The 22,952-nt window shown below is 41.1% G+C and overlaps 1 long non-coding RNA gene across 1 annotated transcript; it reads left to right on the top strand.

The window, feature by feature from the left end:
• Window positions 1–2,375: 2,375 nt before the first annotated feature.
• Window positions 2,376–22,010, top strand: LOC122555226 (uncharacterized). Its single transcript, XR_015758752.1, has 3 exons — window positions 2,376–2,393; window positions 16,620–16,713; window positions 21,906–22,010. It is a non-coding gene; the product is annotated as an uncharacterized LOC122555226 (long non-coding RNA).
• Window positions 22,011–22,952: the final 942 nt, after the last annotated feature.

Below are 22,952 nucleotides of genomic sequence, written 5' to 3'. Positions count from 1 at the left end.
AGAGTATGCCGGGTAGTGGGCAGACTGGCTGAGTGGGCAAATATTTGACAAATGCAATACAATGTGGATAAATGTGAGGTTCTCCACTTTGGTTGCAAAAACAGGAAGGCAGATTATAAACTGAATGGTGCCAGTTGAGGTGCAACGAGACCTGGGTGTCATGGTGAAAGTTGCTCAAGTTTGGTATGCAGGCACAGTAGGTAGTGAGGAAAGCTAATGGCATGTTGGCCTTCATAATGAAAGATTTGAGTATTAGAGTAAAGATGTCTTGCTGCAGTTATACAGGGCCTTGGTGAAGTCACGCCTTGAGTATTGTGTGCAGTTTGGTTTCCTTGTCAAGGAAAGGACATTCTTGCTATTGAGGGAGTCCAGCAAAGGTTCATAGAACATGGAATAGTACAGCACAATACAGGTCCTTTGATCCTCAATGTTGTGCCGATCTTTTATCCTACTCTAAGATTAAATTAAACTACATAATCTTCATTTTACTGTCATCCATGTGCCTATCCAAGAATTGCTTAAATGTTCCGAATGTGTCTGACTGTACTACCATTGCTGGCACTGCATTCCACACACCCACCACCCTCTGTGTGAAGAACCTACTTCCATGCACCCACCACTGTCTGTGTAACGAATCTAAACCTTCCCCCAATCACCTTAAAATTATGTCCCCTCATGATAGCCATTTGCCATTCATGGCTGGGATGAGGAAGAATTTCTTCACTCAGAGAGTTGTGAACCTGTGGAATTCTCTCCCACAGGAAGCTGTTGGGGCCAGTTGATTAGATATATTCAAGAGGGAGCTGGATGTGGTTCTTGCGGCCAGAGGGACCAGGGGTATGGAGAGAAAGCACGAATGGGATACTGAGATTGCATGTTCAGCCGCGATCATATTGAATGGTGATGCAAGCTCGAAAGTTCGAATGCACATATTTTCTATGTTTCTCCACTTTTACCTTGTGCAAAGCGTTTGACAAGATTGCAGCTGAATATTAATGAGGTGAGTTGTAATATTAATTAGGCATTTATCAAGCTATAGTAGCCATTAATTGTCAACTGGCCACTACAGCCAGTTCTGCTACAATGTGTGTTTCTTCAACTTGAATTGAATTTGACGTGATTGAAGAATTTAGACTATTATTTGTAGAACATGAACTTTCCTTACCTGTATTGGCTCTAATACAATTCCTGTTCCATTAGTTTAAATGATGTGTTTATTGTGTGATTTTCTTATAATGCAAGATTTCAGGAGAATGGAACTATTACGTTATATCAGAACCAACTGTACCTAGAAAGAATTTTGCATTGCCCCCAGGCAAATGCATAAGATATTATTGAGATGCTCCTGACCTCAAAATAGGCCTCACTGGACCTCTAGCTTGATTCTGCCACTAATCTCACTATAGTCAACTTTTTCAAGATTTTAGACAAAGAAACAAAAACGTGCCTAGAGTTGATTTGAATGAACAGCTGAAAAAGAAAGCTAGGATTAAAACATATAAAGAAACAGAAATATGAGGCAGAGATTCTGATAAAGAGTCCCCAGATTCAAAACACTAACTATACTGTCTTCCCAGCAATTTCTATTTTTGTTTCTGGTCTCTAGCATCTGCAGTTCTGCATTTTATTTACAGGAGGCAGAGATTACTATATTTAATTATTAAAATGTGTGTCTGAAAGGTTGAAAACTACATTATTAAAACATTTGATGTTGTTCCTCAAGTTTGCATTGATTTTATTTAAGGTATTTTGTTTCTTTCTTTGTTCTTGTCCATTTCAACATCCTTGTAAATCTTTTCTGCACCCTTTCAAATTTAACAACATCCTTCCTAAAGAGGGATGACCAGAATTGTATGTTGTATTCTAAAAGTGGCCTCAGCAATGTCCTCCATAGCCCCAACATGATGTCCCAACTCCTCTACTCAGTGTTCTGATCAATGAAGGCAAGTGTGCCAAGTGCCTTCTTCATCACCCTGTCTACCTGTGATTCCACTTTCAAGGAACTATGTACCTGCATTCCTTGGTCTCTTTGTTCAGCAATACTCCTCAGGGCCCTACTGTTAACTGCATAAGTCCTGTCCTCGTTTGCCTCACCAAATACAATACCTCATATTTATCTAAATTAACCTGCATCCACCATTGGCCCAAATGATTGTTAGGAAAGATTAAAATTGTATTCCTTTCCAAAAGATCTTCAATAATTTTAAGAAGTATGCTTTTGTTTTCTTTAGGCAACTGATGTAAATCTGGAACCAATACAGCTGATTCTACGTACGTTTTCTGTTTGTTTTCTAATACTCATCATCTGTCATTGGAATGGCTGCATTCAGTTTTTTATTCCTATGATTCAAGGATTTCCTGAGGACAGTTGGGTGGCAAAAGCAAATCTCACAGTAAGTAATACCTTAATTGCCTAGACTGAACCTTGTCAGAGATAATCATTACTCTGTAGTGACACCACCATACTGCATTCCATGTACTACATTACATTTCTTGTAAGTTCTGACTCAACCTAAATTCTTGAGTCAAAACAGATTAACAATGCAAAAATATTCTGAATATACCAATGTGATGTTATTTTTTTTAAAACTAATAATGCAAGCTTTAAAATTATGGAGGCTGGGAAAGTTACTTTGTTCACCAAAATATTGCTTGAAGATAATTAATAGTGTATTATTATTATTATACTCCACAACCACCTGATGAAGGAGCAGCATTCCAAACCCAACCTCCATTGTCCACCTTATGGCCCAGATACCTTCACTAACCACCAACAATCACCCCCACCCCCCAACTTTCCAACCAGATCCTGATCTGTCCAGAAGTGATATGCTCCTGACCATTGATTCTCCTCTTACAGCTCTTAACGCCACCTGACAGCTATATTCCTCAGCCATTTGTAACCCCCAATCACTTTGCATCCTACCCCCACCCACATGACACCTGTACCTCACTCACCTGGTACCCTACATCCTACTACTATACATCCTCCACCTCTCTAACCCCTCATACCTCAATACTGCAATTATAGCTGAAAAATAGATTGGTTTCAATACCAATCATTCTGCTGCTGGATGTGAGGATCCCTGAATTTATCGGCACTGCTTCAGTTGGAAAGATTCTTGGTCTGGAGACTCGCCCAAAAATCTACCAAAGGTAAGCAGGCAATTTTAGTAAATAGGGTTTCTGACACAGATCAGAAAATTGAGGCCAACACGTGGAACACAGTACATTTAAGACCACTATATCTTTAATTGTCCAGCTGAACTAAAATTGACCAATTAGGAGATTATTACTAAAATAGGTCATTTGGCCCAGGAGAACTACATAGCTATTACTACATCAGCCAATTACTGATCTGCACTTCTACCTGCCAATTATTTCTTCCATATAAAGTCATAAATACAATGGTTACAAGTTTTCTTATAGTGTAATATTATTATGAATACAGCTGATGTTATTATCAGACAAACCAGAGTCAAACAAGAAACTGGCTGATAAAATTAAAATAATAAAATTATGATTCTAACAAAATGGTTTTGCTAAAACATGAGCATGCAATGCCATAGACTTTGCTTCAACTACAAAATGAAAGTTTAAATAATACTATAAAATAGAACAATCTATCTCCAGTTTCCTTCCTAATTATTGAATCCATAATGTATGTCCAGAAAATTCCCAGCATAGTTCAAAAGTAATTTATTTAGACCACTTTCTATTCTACTCATACATTTAATTAGTCATGCTATGTTGTCTGTGAATACTACAAAGTTATAAACAATAAATTCTGCTTTTCTCCACCCTCCCTTTCTTCCCACTTCCAGCTGAATATGGTAAAGTTGGCCATCTTGACTCAATTGTAACATTATTTCAACAACTGGTGTTATTTCATTATTTTAATGTGTGGATTTACTTCCCTAAACTAACATGCAAATATGTATACATATTTGTATGTTTTTGTTTTGTTTCAAAATATTATCGCTTTTTTTCAAATCAATAATCTGTTAACCTTTCATTGCTAACAATATATCTGAAGTTTACTTTTCTGTCCAAGTTGCTTCTTCTCCTATTTTTGAGTCATGGGATGTGCAAGTTGTTGGCATGGCCAACATTTATTATCCATCCTTAATTATCCTTGGGATGGATGGTGAGCTGCCCTTGTGAATCATTACCATCCATGTGATGTGGGCACAGCCACAATGCTTTTGGGGAGGCAATTCCAGGATTTTGACCCAGTGGCAGCAGTTCAGTCAGGATAGTGTGTGACTTGAAGGGAACTTGAAGGTTTTCACTATTGCTGGCTGATTTTGATCTTCTGGATAGTAAAGCTTGTGGGTTTGGAACATGTTGGAGAAGATTTTCTGCAGTGTATCTTGTAAATAATGCATATGGCATTTATAGTCTGCTGATGGCATGAGTGAATACTTCACATAATGGAGTTCCAATCAAGCAGGCAGATTGTCCTGAATGGTATTAAGTGAGTGTTGTTGAAACTGCAGTCAGCCACATAGCAGACAGCATTCCATTCTGACTTGGATCTTGTGAATTATGTCAAATCTTTGGGGAGTCAAAAGATGAGTTACATGTTGCAGAATATGTAAATTTTTATCTGGTCAGTGGTGATGGTGGAAGAATTCAGTGATAGTAATGTCAAAGGAAGAGACATGAACCCTAGGCACAATTAGCCACATTGGCAATATGATATATTGATAACAGAAAGTTGGGTACAAAAGGGGCAGTATGTAATAAATATTCTGGATGTGTGCTAAGGAGGAATGGAAAATAAATGGAAAGATTAGGTTTTGATCAAGGAAAATATTGTAGTGTTAGAGAGAGAGTCATGGACTGAATGTATTTGGTTAGAGTTAAGAAACAATAAAGGTATACTTATACTAAGTTTTATTCTATAGGCCGCGGAAAGGTGGGAAAGTGCAGAGGAACAAAATTGCTGGGCAAATATGGTGAGGAGCAAAAGAATAAAGAAGTGATAATGGAGACTTCAGTTAACCTGATAGGGACTGGGATAATGGGTAGAACGAGGAAAGAATTTGCATTGTAATGTTCTTTGTTCTGTTGGAATAGTGTAGGTTAGATGGGTCTCAGATTGGCCTCACAGGTTGATGCAACATCGAGGGCCAAAGGCCCTATACTGCACTGTAATGTTCTATGAAGTGTAAACAAAAGAATTTTCTTGGTTAGTATCCTTACCCAAAATTAAGAGGCATCAGTGGTAATAAAAACAGTAAGTACTGGAGGGACTCAGCAGGTCTGGCAGCATCTGTAGCTGAGCTGAACTGAGATGCCACCTTTTTTATAAATCCCTAAGTTGTCTCGGGACTGTGACTTGACTTACATATTAATCACTCAAAACCTGCGTCCCCATTCTAAGTGATTAAAGACAGCAATCTAGGTTTGTTCAATACTTCATATTACTTGTATAACACTTTGATCTTTTACTATAAATTCTGTGTCCTATGATCCTGCCCCACTAGCTACCTGATGAAGGAGCAGCACTCCAAAAGCTTGTACTTCCAAATAAACTTATTGGACTATAACCTGGGGTTGTGTGATTTTTAATTATGTCCACCCCAGTTCAACACCGACACCTCCACATCAGAGCATATGTAGAGACAGAGACAGAGTTAATATTTCAGTTTTGATATGATTCTTCTTCAGAACTGGTAAGGGTTAGAAAATGATGGCTGTTACGTTGTTGACCATGTGGGAGGAGGAGCAAGTAGAACAAGTTGTGACAGTGCCTAAGCCTAAACACAAAGATTGTGCTAATAGTGGTAAAGGAGAAATAGAGATGCAAAATGGGTGTCAAGGAAGGTGTGAAAAGGAAAACATGGGTCCATTTGATTGACAACAAATCAAGATGCAATAAAGGCATGGTGGTGAGGGGAGGTATATAAGAAAAAGGGAGGACAGATGTCCTATTCTGAAGCTGTGGAACTCAGTTTTGGGTTCTGGAGGCTGTGATGGGAAATCATACATCTCATAACTTATTAGAATTCCTTGAGGAGGATACAAGGAAAATAGGAAAAAAAAAACGTAGATGTAATTTTTTTTTTATTTCCCAAAGGTGTTCAATAAGGTAGTGCACATAAGGCTAATTAATGTATAGGAGTTCATGATGTCTCCTGAGGGAGGTGGGAGGAAGCACTTAAGAGCTGGCAATCAGCCTCAGCAAGATAGATGTCAGCACACCAGATGACAACTGTGTAATTTTAATACCAAAGGTTTGACAACAAAGTCAGGATAGATCCAAGAGAAAGGAGTTCAGCAATTTCAGAGGGAGAAAGATTAGAATGAGTGAGAGAAGCAGAGAGATTAAGGCAACCATGTTATTTTGATGTAGTTCTTGATGTAGAGATCAAGTGCAGTTAAAAAGTCAAAGGAAGGGATCCAGATGGAGATGCAGTATTGGAGAAGTAGGTGCCTCTGACATGTCCTCATTTTTCCTAAGACAAGGATTTCACCCCACCATTGTTGATGGGGACTTCAATTGTGCCTGACCCTTCTGCACTTCTACCCTCACCTATTCCTATCAGCCAGAACAATGGCAGGATTGTTTCTTTACTCACTTCCCACAACACTAATCTCCATGTTTAAAGGATCATCCTCCGCCATTTCTGCACCTCCAGCAGGATATTGCCACCAAACACAATTCCACCTTCCCTTCCCTGTGACCATTCTACAGGAATCATTCCTTCTATGACGCCTTCATCCACTCCTCTATTACTCCTAACACTTCCTCACCTCAATGCCAAATTGCATGCAATCATAGAAGGTGTAATACTTGCCTATTCACCCCTACCTCCTCATTGTCCAAGGCCACAACCACATTGTAAGCAGTGTTTATTTGTATTCCTTTCAGTTAAGAGTCCTTTATTTGCTGTTCACCATGCTGTTTCCTTTACATTGATGAAACCAAACACAGACTGGGTGACCAATTCATGGAAAACCTCTGCTCTGTCCATAAGACTGACCCTGACTTTCCAGTTGCTTGCCATTTCAATAAACTCAGTATTTAATGACTGTAACCAGTGAGAACTAATTTCCAATTTCCGTTGACTTGCCAGACTAGAATTTCTTGGCAAAACTCCATTAAATACAACCTTGGTCACTAGAACTTCATTTGTAATAATAATAATTATACTGTGGATGAATAAACACCCCAAAGACTGCAGTGGTTCAAAAGGCAACTTACCATTACCTTCTCAAGGTCAATTAGAAATGGGTAATAAAAGTTGCCATTGCCAGAGATGCCTACATCCTGTTAATTAATAACAAAAGTTTATCTCACTTCTGGGATTCAGCACATTTGTTCATATTTGGACCAGAGACTGTATTGAGGTAAGGAACTGTGTGATTTTGATGAAATCCAAAGCAAATATTGGTGAGAAGCCTATTGTTGAGTAAGTGCTGCTTGAAGCACTGTTGATGAGACCTTCCATTAATTACTTGACTGATGATTGAATGTCGGTCAACAGGCCAGTAATTGGCCAGATTGTCAATGTTTTAGCTGTCTTCGAGCAGCATGGCTGAAAATGCGGCTCGTTCTAGAGCACAAGTCTTTGGTACAAGCAGCAGGATATAACTGAAACACAGTCTTTGCTGTAACAGTACACTGAATTGTTGCTTCATTTGATATAGAGTGGGTCAAATTACCAGGTTGGAACTTCAGGAGACTGAGATGAATTATTACTGGGCATTTCTTCCTGAAGATTGTTGCAAATGCTTCAGTTTTAACTTTTGCATCTATGTGCTTGGCTCTCAAATCAATGAGGATGGGTCTTTTCATATAGCCTTCAACTCCTCTTGTTTGTCAACTACCATTTATAACTTAATGTTGCAGAATGTACAAAGGTTTGATCTCATCCATTGAATTGTAGATTCAATTAGTGTACCTCCTCTGCTGGTTAGCTTTTTTATTTTTTCATGGGGATATAGGTGTCGCTGGCTACTGCAGTGATTATTGCCCATTCCAAATTATATTTGGCAAGGTAGTGAGGAGGGTCCTTCTTGGAACTCTGTAATCCATGTGGCGTAAATATTTCCACAGTGCTGTCAGGAAGGGAGTTCCAGGATTTTGATCCAGTTGGCTGCTGCAGCAGCTGAATTCTCAAACAGCTTATAGACCTGTGGCAAGATCATCAAGGAACAGTAATACTTAATGTTGAAGTCTTCTGCTGCAGACCTGCAAAGAGAAGTGCAGAAGCAAATATGAGCTAGAAGTTGGTTGCACCCACTAGTTACATGCTCCATCAGGAAGTGACAATCTACAAACAGTCCTGATTAGATGTTTTGCTAGGAAGTGAGCATGTGTTTGGAGTTCTTTGAGCAAAGTTAAAACTCCCTGTTAGGCAAAAGGAAAACTTTAAATTAACATATAGGGTGAGAAAGCTAAAATTAAAAGAAAAGTATTTATAACTCAACAACAATTACTGCTGTCAAAGTGAGCAAATACCATGAAGCATGGCTACCATCAGGAAATCCATGTAGAAATAAATTAAACCAAGGCTGCAGCACCAGAAATGTTGCAAAACCAAAATTGACAGGAACGTCAAAATTGACATTACAGTGAGAAAAGCACATGAATGTCTCCACTTCATCAGAAGGCTAAGGAAATTTGGCTTGCCCACAATGACTCTTACCAATTTTTATAGATGCACAATAGAAAGCATCCTGTCTAGATGCATCTCAGCTTGATATGGCACCTGCTCCGCCCAAGACTGCAAGAAACTACAGAAAGTTGTGAACGCATCCCAGTCCACCGTGGCACCCAGCCTTCCTTCTATTGAACAAAGAACAAAAGAACAAAGAAAATTTACAGCCCAACAACAGGCCCCATGGCCCTCCAAGCCTGAGCCGATTCAAATCTACTGACTAAACCTGACGCCCAATTCCTAAGCATCTGTATCCCTCTGCTCCCCACCTACTCATGCATCTGTCCAGACGCATCTTAAATGAATCTACCATGCCTGCCTCTACCACCTCTGCTGGCAACGCGTTCCAGACACCCACCACCCTCTGTGTGAAGTACTTGCCACATGTATCTACCTTAAACTTTTCACCTCTCACCTTGAAAGCGTGACCTCTCGTTATTGAATCCTTCACCCTGGATTCTTATCTCTATCTATCGTGTCTATGCCCTTCATGATTTTGTAAACCTCAATCAGGTCCCCCCTCAATCTCCTTTTTTCTAATGAAAACAAACCTAACCTACTCAACCTCTCTTCATAGCTAGCACCTTCCATACCAGGCAACTTTCTCGTAAACCTTCTCTGCACCCTCTCCAAAGCGTCCACATACTTTTGGTAATGTGGCGACCAGAACCATACACAGTATTCTAAATGTGGTCAAACCAAAGTCTTGTACAATTTTAACATGACCTGCCAGCTCTTATACTCAATAACCCATCCGATGAAGGCAAGCATACCATATGCCTTCTTGACCACTCTATCCACCTGTGCAGCAACCTTCAGGGTTGCACTCCCAGCTCTCTTTGCTCATCAACTTTTCCCAAGGCTCTTCCGTTCATTGTATAATTCTGTCTAGAATTAGACTTGCTTAAATGTATCACCTCACATTTGTCTGGATTGAACTCCATCTGCCACTTTTCCACCCAACTCTCCAGTCTATCTATATTCTCCTGTATTCTTTGATAGTCCCCTATGATTTCTGCTACTCCACCTGTGTCATCTGCAAACTTGCTGATCATACCAACAGTACTATCTTCCAGATCATTTATGTATATCACAAACAATAGTGGCTGCAGCACTGATCCCTGTGGAACACCCACTGGTCACCTTTCTCCATTTCGAGAAACTCCCTTCAACTACTACTCTCTGTCTCCTGTTGCTCAATCAGTTCTTTATCTACTTAGCTAAAACACCCTGCACACCATGTGGCTGCACTTTCTCTATTAATTTTCCATGGGAACCTTATCAAGCGCCTTACTAAAGTCCATGTATATGACATCAACAGCCCTTCCTTCATCTATCAACTTGGTCACTTCCTCAAAGAACTCTATTAAATTGGTAAGGCATGATCTGCCCCACACAAAACCATGTTGCCTATCACTGATAAGCTCATTCTTTTCTAAGTATAAATAGATCCTATCCCTCAGTAACTTCTCCAGCAACTTTCCTACCACTAACGTCAGGCTTACTGGCCTGTAGTTACCCGGAATATCCCCACTACCTTTCTTGTACAGGGGGAACAACATGAGTAACCTTCCTGTCTTCTGGCACCTCACCTGTGTTTAGGGATGCCACAAAGTTATCTGTCAGGGCCCCATCTATTTCCTCTCTTGCCTCCCTCAGCAACCTGGGATAGATCCCATCTGGTCCTGGGGATTTGTCCACCTTAATAACCTCAAGTCTACCTAACACATCTTCCCTACTTACGTCAATGTGATCCAGACTAATCAAACTCCTATCTCTAATCTCAACATGCATCATGTTCCTCTCCTCAGTGAACACTGATGCAAAGTAATCATTGAGAATCTCACCCATTTTCTCAGGTTCGACACACAGCCTTCCTTCATTATCCTTTAGTGGACCAATCCTTTCTCTAGTTACCCGCTTGCTTCTTATATAAGAATAAAATGCTTTGGAATGCTCCTTAATTCTGCTCACTAAAGCTATTTCATGACCCCTTTTAGCCCGCTTGATTCCTTTAAGAGTGGTCCTACTCTTCCGATATTCCTCCAGAGCCCATACTGTTCTTAGCTGCCTGGACCTTATGTATACTTCCCTTTTCCTCTTGGCTAGTTGTATGATTTCTCCTGTCATCCACAGTTCACGAATCTTGCCTTTCCTATCCTTTGCCTTCAACGGGCCATGCCTATCCTGCACTACCGTTAACTTATCTTTGAAAGCCTCCTACCTATCAAATGTGGACTTCCCTTCAAAGAGCTGTGTCCAAACCACATTTCCCAGCTCCTGCCTAATTTTGATATAATTGGCCTTGGCCCAGTTTTAGTACTCTTCCCTTAGGACCACTCTCATCTTTGTCTACAAGTATTCTAAAACTTACAGAATTGTGGTCACTGATCTCAAAGAAATCCCCCACCGCAACTTCTACCACCTGTCCTGACTCATTCCCCAATACCAGGTCCAATATGGCCCCCTCCCTCGTCAGACTATTGACATACTGCTCTAGAAAACTCTCCTGGATGCTTCTTACAAATTCTACCCCATCCAGACCTCTGATGCGAAGTGTACTCCAATCAATGTTGGGAAAATTAAAATCTCCCATCACCACTACCCTGTTGCCTCTACATCTTTCTATAATCTGTTTACCTATTTGTTGTTCTACCTCACGCTCACTGTTGGGAGGCCCAACAGCCCCAACAATGTAACTACATCCTTCTTATTTCTCAGCTTCACCCATAATGCCTCACTATCCAAGCCCTCCATAGTGTCCTCCTTTCACACAGCCGAGATACCATCCCTGACCAGCAATGCAACTCCACCCCCCTTTTACTTCCCTCCCAGTCCTGTCTGAAGCATCTATATCGTGGAACACTTAGTTGCCAAACATGCCCTTCCTTCAACCAAGTCTCTGTGATTGCAATAATGTCATACTCCCAGGCACCAATCCAAGCCCTAAGTTCATCTGCCTTACACACTATACTCCTTGCATTTAAGTAAATGCACTTCAGGCCACCAGTTCTTTTGCGTTCATCTGCTCTCTGCCTATTCTTCCCCTTATTAATGCTATCTTCATGATTCTTACAGTCTCAGTTTCCACCTCGCTGCCTACTTGTCTTCTCTTCTGGTTCCCAGCCCCCTGCCACATTAGTTTAAAACCTCCCTAACAGCAGTCACAAAAACTCCCCCAAGGACATTGGTTCCAGTTTGGTTCAGATGAAGACCGTCCTTTTTGTAATAGTCCCACCTTCTCCAGAACCGGTGCCAATGTCCAACAAATCTGAACCCCTCCCTCCTACACCATCCCTCAAGCCATGTGTGCATCCTGCCTATTTTTTCATTTCTACACTGGCTAGCACATGGCACTGGTAGTAATCCCGAGATCACTACCTTTGAGGTCCTCCTGTTTAATTTCTCTCCTGGCTCCCTGAATTCTTCTTTCAGGACCTCACTTCGTTTTTTTATTTATATCGTTAGTGCCTATTTTGATCCCATCTACATTTCCTGCTGCCTCGGGAAAGCAGCCATTCCACCACCACACTCTTGACATAATCACAGACACATCCCACCTCCAGTTATACTTTCTTTCAACCACTTCCATCGGGAAGAAGATACAAAAACGTTTGAAAACACGTACCAACAGATTTAAGAATAACTTCTTCCCTGCTGATATCAGACTTAAGAATGGACCTCCCATATTAGAGTTGATCATTCTTTGCACCTTCTCCATAGCTGTAACACTATATTCTGCATTCTATTCTATTACCCTGATGTACTTGTGTACAGTATGATTTGCCTGATTAGCATATAAAACAATACTTTTTACTGTATCTCAATACAAGTTACAATAATAAATCAAATCAAAAAAGGGGTAATTAAAAAGCCAAATATTCAGGGTCTAACAGAAGAAGTTAGTAAGGAAACAGCTTGACTGATTGTGGCTGAACCTTCTGACTGAATATAGTTGCTCTTAACCCCATTAAGGATTTCTCCCCCTTTCACTTTCAGACATGGCCATTTGCTTGAACCATGTGCAGTGTGTTTTTGGCTTATTGGCACAAATTGTAGTTGTCTGGTTGATGTAACCCGGTGCCATACAGTGACATGTCCACACTTTTGACTGTTCCGTGTTCCCATCCATGACATGCTACCTGCTATTTCCTCTGTTGTAAAAAGCAATGCAAGTCACAGGAACTGGCAATCTCCAAGTAAAGGCAAATTGTCCAAATGCTCGGAGACATTAGATGCATCCAATTAAGATACATGTGATATTTTTGTGGCACACAAAGCATCTCCTGATGCTACCTGACTTGCTGAGTTCTTCCAGCCTCCTGCCTGTCTACACAAAGCAACCTGACAGAAGGATTCAAGTTACAGGTGCTTGAGCTCTGAAATAAAGTGTTGAAGGGCTGAATTAGTCAATGAGTTGATCCAAGGCATGATGATCTGGCGAGACTGGCAGTTTGCTGCTGCTGACCTATGTGGACAAAGGGTTGGGAATGATGGTAGTTATGGAGCATGCAGGGACATTGAGGTGAATTGTACCAAAAATTGTCTGTTTGCCATTTTTATCAAGTTTCAAGGAGGGTTTCTCTCTGTGAGGTCTAGGAAGTTTTCTAACATGACTAAATTAACTGTACCTTATTCGTTATGTGCCATGCTGCTATGGTGACCTGTTCATTGTATGCTCCCATTTATTGTAGGGAAACTTACTCACACTACTGGGATACCCAGAATGCCTGGTGCTGACAGTATTTAAGATATAGTTGTGCACTTGGTCAATCACTGGCAGTCCAGAGCTATCCTTGACATACATGCAGTAGAAGAACAACCACAAACAATACTTCTAAGGGCACATAGGTGGCACGCTGACACTGCATTGCAAGTAAAGTGCACAGCCTCATATCTATTGCTATTTAGGATCCAAGCCACAGAGCACTCCTGTCATTAGCCATCCTATCTTACAACCTTGTTAAAGTCAGTGCTATTCTCATCACAGTGCCCTTTATAGTCCAAACTACTATCATTGTTCAGAGTGGGATCATCACAAGCAGGGAAGTCTTTAAATAGTTCAAAACATTCACATTTATGCAGCAATAGTAGGAGCAAACAATAAAAAAAAACTGTCTTTGGATTAGATTAGGTTCCCTACAGTATGGTAACAGGCCCTGCAGCCCAACAAGTCCACACTAACCCTCTAAAGTGTAACCCACCCACACCCATTACCCTACCCTGTATTTACTCCTGACTAATGCACCGAACACTATGGGAGAATTTAGCACAGCCAATTCACCTGACCTGCACATCTTTGGATTGTGGGAGGAAACCAGAGGAACCCCACACAGACACAGGGAGAATGTGCAAACTCCAAACAGACTGTCACCCAAGGCTGGAATCTAACCCAGATCCCTAGCACTGTGAGGCAGCAGTGCTAATCACTGAGCCACCGTGCCAGATCTTGGAACAGAAACAGGCTATTTGCCTTTCAAGCAATAACAACTTACAGTCAATGAATGATCCCTGCACCAAGCTGACATCTACTGGAAACGGGTGCCAATTAACTCCTCTCTGGCTTGTTATGCCCAGTACAACAGTGCTGTATCATGCTGAAGGTGATGTTTCTCCTGTTCAATATCCTCATCTTTCTCCTCAAAAGACTGCTGCCATTCCCCAGTTCTTTGGCATCTATCATATTTCACCCATTACCTGCTTCAGTTGTGCACAGCACAGCATGCCAGGATTATGGGGCATCTTCTGCCTGCAGTGTACTGCAAGAGTCCAGACCAATCCAAGCATCAGAAACTCATCTTCATCAAGCTTAACTATGGCCCTGGTTGAAGAATGTGCTGCATTCTATCAATGCCCTGCCTCAGTTAATGGGGTTATGTAACAGAGGCATCAGCGAAGACCACAGTTTGAAGTGAGGCAGAATCAGTGGGAGGGAATCAGTTCTGTGCCCTTGTGCAACCTTTCAGATCTTGCACAGAAACAGAAATTGCTGAAAAATGTTAGGAGATCTGGCAGTATATGTGGAGAGAAATCATATTAAACATTTCAGGTCCAGTGACCCTTCTTCAGAATGGAAGTTCTGAAGGATCACCAGACCTGAAACAGCACTCTGATTTCTCTCCCCAGATACTGCCAGATATGCTGAGATTTTCCAGCAATTTCTGTTTTTGTTTTAGATTTCTAACATCTTGCCTTTATTTTGTTTTTTTTTCCATTTAGATCTTGCAGTGTCTTTGTGCTTTATTGGCACTTTTAAGGTCACTTGTGATTATTTCTCTTTCACAGAGGTCCTCAATCTGAAATGACCAATGATATGCTAGGATTGCTTTTGATCACTGTTTGGACCCCACACAGTTGTACACTACATGCATTTCACTTGCATGATGCTATGCTTACAGATTACTTCAGTTTGTTCTGTGAAAGTACCTGCTCCGTGCTTTGCCCCTTGAGGGAATCTGAATGCTCAGACAGAAAAAAACTCTGGCTCCACTCTCCCAGGTTCATTGCAGCCATTTTCCATTTGCAGAGCACATTTCAAGTTGACTGTAGATGGCAAGAAACACAGCTCGTGTTGGCACAATAAGTCACTGGCTCATCCTGTACTGAAGAATTCCTCCCTCAAAATCTCAATTTCCCTTTCTTCCCTTCCTCCCTGGTGCTCCCTGGCCAGGCAAACACAACTGATTCTCTGCACACCATCTGAAATTATGTTTGCACCTCTCATCATTACCACTGAACCCTGGCCCTACATTCTGATTTTTCCCACCATCATCCTACCCTTTGATGTGGTGACTGCCACTAACCGACCCCTCTTGTAGTAATCCATGTCCTCCTATACATTATTGCCTTCCCCCTTCTAGAATTTACCCTCTTTATCATTTTTGCTTCCTCTGCATCCCAGGTTACTGCCTCCAAACTCCAGCATTGTTTCCCCAACTTTCCTGACGAGTACTGTCACCTGATAACCTGCTGTTGACTTTCATTGAGTCATTGACTTTCTGGACAATAGTGACACAGACCCCCTGACTGTGACCGTGCCAAGCAGCCAACTGACCATATTTGAACCTCTGAACTGAGATCTGAAAATGCTAGTGACTTTCTATACCGGGTCCTCTTGACTGAGAACAGTACACTTAGACATTGAAACATGGACATTTGATTGATGCACAAGCAGTGCATTTGCTGTACGTGCTGCTGGCACATGCTATAGCTGTGAGATTGATATAGCACGGTGCTATCACTCTCTTGACTGATCACTGCTGCCAAGAATGAGAAGCTGTCTGGCTTTGTATCTAGGCTAAACAGAAAGGCAAGACAAAAGTACTAACAGCCTTTAAAGGCAGATGAAAAGCATTGCAAGGCAAGGCCAGGATACTGTGAACATCTAGATTGGCACAAATTGAGTGTGTGATAACAGAGCAAGTCAGCAGCCTGAGATACTACTTAGTCCAAGTAGTTAATCCATTAGGTGGGTGCCTACCTCTGGATGAAAAGTATCCTGGCAGCAGCAATGAAGGATGTCAGTACATTCCAAAATGCAACACTGAAGAGCAGAACTGTACTGTGTGGATCATATATGTGTCATGAAGTTGCAGTGAGGCTAGTACATGTCAGATTCCAAAGTCCATGAGTAGGTGATACATGCTGTCACTTTCTTGAGATGTTGGCTCCTGCTGTTCAAGATGAAGGTATGGAGGAGCAATTGGTGAATTGTCAGTCTGTCTAGCTCCTCCTGACTCTGCCAGGCCAAGGCAGTTAGACCCACTAGCCGTATATTACTGATCTGATGGTGGAGTCACTGTATTAACATATACTACATTGGATATTCATTTTCATTATCCAGTATAAACTCCTGTCACATGAAGTAAATGGTTACTCTGATTTTAAATTTCCTTAATGCATTAATATTGAAAATTTGTGAACAGAAAACTCTGTCTTACTTCACAGAAAGCATGGTGGGCTGATCAGTATTCAGCTGGAGTGTTCCGTGCCATCTCTCATACATTAGGCAACAGCTATGGGACAGGAGGCCTACCTACAGGTACTAAAATGTATCAAACTACATCAATCAGATATAAAGTTAAATAAAGATCAAGTATTCTTATAAGATTTCCATAAATGTCTCCTAAAGAAAAGTAAGTATTTTACTTTTGAGCAATGATATTGTTTGAAGAGAATCAAATATCAGCTTGTGAATTAGTTGCTGTAAGATGACATACAAGATCCTTTACCTATGGAGAGGATTTTTCAGATGGTTTAGATTTTCGAGTTTTGTTGTAATTTATGTTAGAATGTACAATATCATGTCTCCCTTCATAATAACTTTCCAATACAATGACTAATTCAGTTTGTCTTGGAATCCAGTTGATACATTTATGAACTAAAAGACAGATTCCTGCCAGTTAAAATTTACATTTTACAGTTGCTTCAGGAATGGAAATATTTGGGTTTACTTTGAAAAATATTGCAGTATCATACACAAATATACAACATTCCTGATGAAGGACTTATGCCCGAAACGTCAATTCTCCTGCCCCTCGGATGCTGCTTGACCTGCTGTGCTTTTCCCGCACTACACTCTCGACGTACATATACAACACACAAAGACCTTCAGCAAAAGTAGAGGAGATGGTGAACATCTAACCTGTTCTAAGGCCGTCTGAAATAACTCCACGGAGACCAGTATCCCATCACTAAATCACCCTTTATTTACACATGCTTAGTACATGGACTGCTAGGGAAGTGATTGCTGAGCCCCTTGCTGAGATATTTGTATCATTGATAGTCACAGGTAAAGTGCTGGAAAACTGGAGGTTGGCTAACGTGGTACCACTATTTATGAAAGTTGGTAAGGAAAAGCCAGGGAACTATAGCCCAGTGAGCCTGACAATAGTGGTGGGCAAGTTGTTGGAGGGAATCCTGAGGGACAGGATTTACATGCATTTGGAAAGGTAAGGACTGATTAGGGATATTCAATATGGCTTTATGCGTGGGCTGTCATGTCTCACAAACTTGATTTAATTTTTGGACAAATAACAAAGAAAACTAATGAGGGCAGAGCAGTAAATGTGATCTATATGGACTTTGCAAAAGTGAGGACTGCAGATGCTGGAAATCAGAGTCTAGGTTAGAGAGTTAAAAATCACACAACACCAGGTTATAGGCCAACAGGTTTAATTGGAAGGCCACTAGCTTTTGGAGCGTCGCTCATTCATCAGGTGATAGTGGAGGGCTCAATCCTAAAACACAGAATTTATAGCAAAAATTTACAGAGTGATGTAACTGAAATTATACATTGAAAAACTGATTGTCTGTTAAGCCTTTCACCTGTTAGAATACCATGATAGTTTCACTTCTTTCGTGTGTAAATCACAAAACTTTTTTTTAAAAAGTTGCATTCTCAGGTTAGCTGTTAACAATGGTGACAGCTAGACAATGTGTTAAAGGTGTTAGCCCCCTGTGTTCTCTGTCTATGCCATGATGTTTAGATTGATTCTAATCTTAAAAAGTGAGATAACGGAGTTTTACATGAATTCATGCAGTTTTGAGCTCAGAGTTCTACATGAATGCATGCAGTTTTTGAACAAAGTTCAATGTAACCCTGCAAGTACAAATTCACCACACAAAATATATGTGTGTATGTGGGTCTTTGTCTGTCTGTGTGAATGTGTGTGTCTGTCTGGGTTTGGGGTTGTGAGTGTGAGAAAGTGTATGTGTGTGTGTGTAGTGAGTGTAGAGTGTCTTAAGTGTGAGGGGGTGCATGTGTGAGTGTGGGAGTGTGTGTGTCTGTAAGGGTGTGTGTGGGTGTCTGTGTACACATCTGTGTATATGTGCGTCCGTGTGTATGTGTGTACAGGAGTGCCTGTGTGTGTGTGTAGGAGTATGTGTGTGTGTGTATAGTGCAATGGTGGTCATCTGTAATGTGACATGAACCCAAGGTTCCGGTTGAGGCCCTCCCTATGGGTACCAAACTTAGCTTTCAGCCTCTGCTCGGCCACTTTTCGCTGCTGCCTGTCCCGAAGTCAGCCTTGGAGGATGGTCATCTGAAGGTCCGAGGTTGAATGTCCTGGACCACTGAAGTGTTCTCCAACTGGGAGGGAACACTCCTGTCTGTTGATTGTTGTGCAGTGCCCATTCATCCGTTGTCGTAGCCTTTGCTCGGTTTCCCCAATGTACCATGCCTCTGGGCATCCTTACCTGCAACTTATAAGATGGATAACATTGGCTGAGTCACATGAGTACCTGCCATGTACAAGGTGGGAGGTGTCCCCACGCGTAATGGTGGTATCTATGTCCACACTCTGACACGTCTTGCAGCGCCTACCGTGACAGGGTTGTATGGAGTTGTCCTGAGAGCCGGGCAGCTTGCTACAAACAATGATCTGTTTGAGGTTTGCCGGTTGTTTAACAGCAAGTAGTGGAGGTGTGGGGAAGGTGAGGTGCTCATCCTCATTGACAATGTGTTGCAGGTCATGAAGAACATGACATAGTTTTTCAGCTCCCGGGAAATACTGAACAACGAAGGGTACCCTGTCGGTTGCAGCACGTGTCTGTCTCCTGAGGAGGTCATTACAGTTCCTTGCTGTGGCACATCAGAACTGGCGGTTGATGAGTTGGGCATCGTACCCCATTCTTGTGAGGGCATCCCTGAGTACTTCCAGGTGTCCGTCACTTTCCTCCTCATCTGAGCAGATCCGGTGTATGCGTAGAACCTTGGGTTCATGTCACATTACAGGTGACCACCATTGCACTATACACACACAAGCAGATACTCCTACACACACACTCACACACACAGGAACTCCTGTACACACATACACATGGACACACATATACACAGACGCGCACACAGACACCCACACACATCCGTACAGACACACACGCTCCCACACTCACACATGCACCCCCTCACAGACTTTAGACACTCTACACTCACTATACACACACACATACACTTTCTCACACTCACAACCCCTAACCCAGACAGACACACGCACAGACAAAGACCCACATACACACATATATTTTGGGGGGTGAATTTGTACTTTCAGGGTTACATTGTACTTTGCTCAAAAACTGCATGCATTCATGTAAAACTCCGTTATCTCACTTTTTAGATTAGAATCAATCTAAACATCATGGCATAGACAGAGAACACAGGGGGCTAACACCTTTAACACATTGTCTAGCTATCACCATTGTTAACAGCTAACCTGAGAATGCAACTTTTTAAAAAAAGGTTTTGTGATTTACACATGAAAGAAGTGAAACTATCATGGTATTCTAACAGATGAAAGGCTTAACAGACAATCAATTTTTCAACGTATAATTTCAGTTACATCACACTGTAAATTTTTGCTATAAATTCTATGTTTTAGGATTGAGCCCTCCACTATCACCTGATGAAGGAGAGACGCTCCAAAAACTAGTGGCCTTCCAATTAAACCTGTTGGCCTATAACCTGGTGTTGTGTGATTTTTAACTTTGTACACCCCAGTCCAACACCAGCATATTCAAATCATAGGTTAGAGAGGTTCTGGAAAAGCGCCACCTGGTCAGGCAACTCCTCAGATGCTGCCCGACCTGCTGTGCTTTTCCAGCACCACTCTAATCTGGACTCTGTACCACTTCAATAAGACTCTACACGGACTTCAGTAAGGCGTTCAACAAGTTTCCTCCTGGTAGTCTAGTTAACAAGTTTAGATCTCATGGAATATAGGGAGAACTAACTATTTGGATACTGAGCTGGCTTGAAGTTGAAGACAGAGGATAGTGGTGAAGGGTTGTTTTTCAGACTGGAGGTCTGTGACCAGTGGTGTTCTACAAGGATCGGTACTGGGTCCACTGCTTTTCATCATTTATATAAATGATTCGGATGTGAACATGGGAGATATAATTAGTAAATTTGCAGATGACACCAAAATAGGAGGTGTAGTGGACAGCGAAGAAGGTTATCTCAGAGTGCAACAGGATTTTGCTCAGATGGGCCAACGCGCTGAGGGGTGGCAGATGGAGTTTAAATTAGGTAAATGTGAGATGCAGTATTTTGGAAAGGCAAATCAGAGCAGGACTAATATACTTAATGGTAAGGTCCTCAGGAGTGTTGCTGAACAAAGAGATCTTGGAGTGCAGGCTCATAGTTCATTGAAAGTGGAGTCGCAGGTGGATAGGATAGTGAAGAAGTATTTGGTATTTTTTCCTTTATGGGACAGGGCATTGAATATGGAGTTGGGAGGTCATGTTGCAGCTGTACAGGACATTGGTTAGGCTGTTTTTGGAATAATGAGTGCAATTCTGGTCTCCTGTCAGAAGGATGTTGTGAAACTTGTAAGGATGTTGCTAGGGTTGGAGAATTTGAGCTACAGGGAGAGGCTGAATAGGCTGGGGCTGTTTGCCTGGAGGGTCGAAGGCTGAGGGGTGACCTTATAGAAGTTTATGAAATCATGAGGTGCATGGTTAGGGTATATAGACAAGGTCTTTTCCTTGGGGTGGGGGAGTCCAGAACTAGAGGGTGAGAGGGGAAAAATTTAAAAGGGATCTAAGGGGCAACTTTTTCATGCACAGTGTGGTGCATGTACAGAATGAGCTGCCAGAAGAGGTGGTGGAGGCTGGTACAATTACAACATTAAATAGGCATCTGGATGGGTACATGAATAGGAAATATTTAGAAGTATATGGGACAATCCTGGCAAATGAGACCAGATTAGGTTAGAATATCTGGCCGGCATGGATGAGTTGCACCAAAGGGTCTGTTTCTGTTCTGTACATCTCTATGACTCTGACCAGCTATCTTAGAGTCAATCTTAGAGTGAGGAGAATTCCTGAGACTCCTGCTTATAGGGCTCCCTGATTGGCCCAGGTTAACAGCCCCAATCAGGGATCTCATACTCAACAAGATCCATTTGGCCAACCTTATTCCAATCACTACACCCTCTTATTTGTTCTCTTATTAAACACTTTAAATATCTGAGAATAGTTGGGGATAGATCACCTTCGAAATAGATGATCTTTCTATCTTTTAAAGAAGTAGCTAATCTCTTAATGTTGCTTTTAACAGTCTATCAGCTCTCTACAATATAGTGGTTTCAATCATAAATCTATTTTGTTACATTCAATGCCAAGAAATTAGCAGGAAAAACAATTTACAAGTTGCAGATATTGCTTAACAATAAAAGTGTTTCTCAATAATTACAATTGATGCAGTGAAGTATCTTATATTAAACTATCTTACAGAATTAACAGAGGTTGCAGTCACGGTGGTCAGTATGATTTCTGGAGCTCTGATGCATACAATAATGGTGGCAAATGTGGCAGATATGGTATTAAATGCAGATGTTCCAGGACGAATGTACAGAGAGAAGGTTTGTGAAATTTAAAGTCGGAAAATGCTTTTGCCCAGTTAAATTTTAGAGACATGCACGACAAAGTCTAATCTTTCTGTTTTCAGCTCATGAATCTTTCTGTATAAAGTCATCTTAAGATTTTCAGAGAGTAAACTTGAATTTTTAATTGATACCTAATATTTAAATGCAGTTGTTTTTGATCAGATTTGAACTATATAAATTGATGTTTGAAAATAGCATATGTTTCAAACATGTTTATTAAATCACCTCATGGAGGAGTGATCAACAGAATCTATGTAGGGCTGAAAGCACCAAATAGACTGTGACTTACATCAATAGGAAAGGTTCCTGTACCCCAAATATACTAATATCTGCAATGCAGAACATTGGGAAATTGAATGTATAATTGCCATTGGTATTAGTGCTGACACTACAATTATTTATATGTATAAATGACTTGGATGAGGAAAATAAATGTACTATAGCTAAGTTTGCAGATGACACAAAAATAGTAGAAAAGCAAGTGGCAAGGATGCCAAACAGAGTCTGCAGAGGAATATAGACAGGTTAAGCAAGTGAGCAAAAAGCTTGGCAGATGGAATATAATATGGAAAAATGTAAGATTATGCATTTAGCAAGAAGAATAGAAAAACTGAAAATTAGTTAAATGAAGAAAGACTGCAGGAAGCTACAAATAGATTTTGGAGTCCTTGTGAATGAATCAGAAAAGGCTAGCATTGAAATTCAGTGGGCAATAGAGCAAGTAAATAGAATGTTTGCCTTTATTTCGTAGGGAATGGAATATAGAAGTAGTGGGAGGTGGCTTATTAAAACTATACAAGGTACTAGTCAGACTATGGCTGGAATACTGTGAACAGTTTTAGGCCCCTTATCCAAGGAAAGATATACTGGAATTAAAGTGAATCCAGAGAAGGTT

This window comes from Chiloscyllium plagiosum, unplaced genomic scaffold, assembly GCF_037043375.1.
Source record: "Chiloscyllium plagiosum isolate Xiang-an unplaced genomic scaffold, Cpla_swu_hap1 HiC_scaffold_12, whole genome shotgun sequence".
Taxonomy (NCBI): domain Eukaryota; kingdom Metazoa; phylum Chordata; class Chondrichthyes; order Orectolobiformes; family Hemiscylliidae; genus Chiloscyllium; species Chiloscyllium plagiosum.
This window is presented reverse-complemented; position numbering and strand designations above follow the sequence as displayed.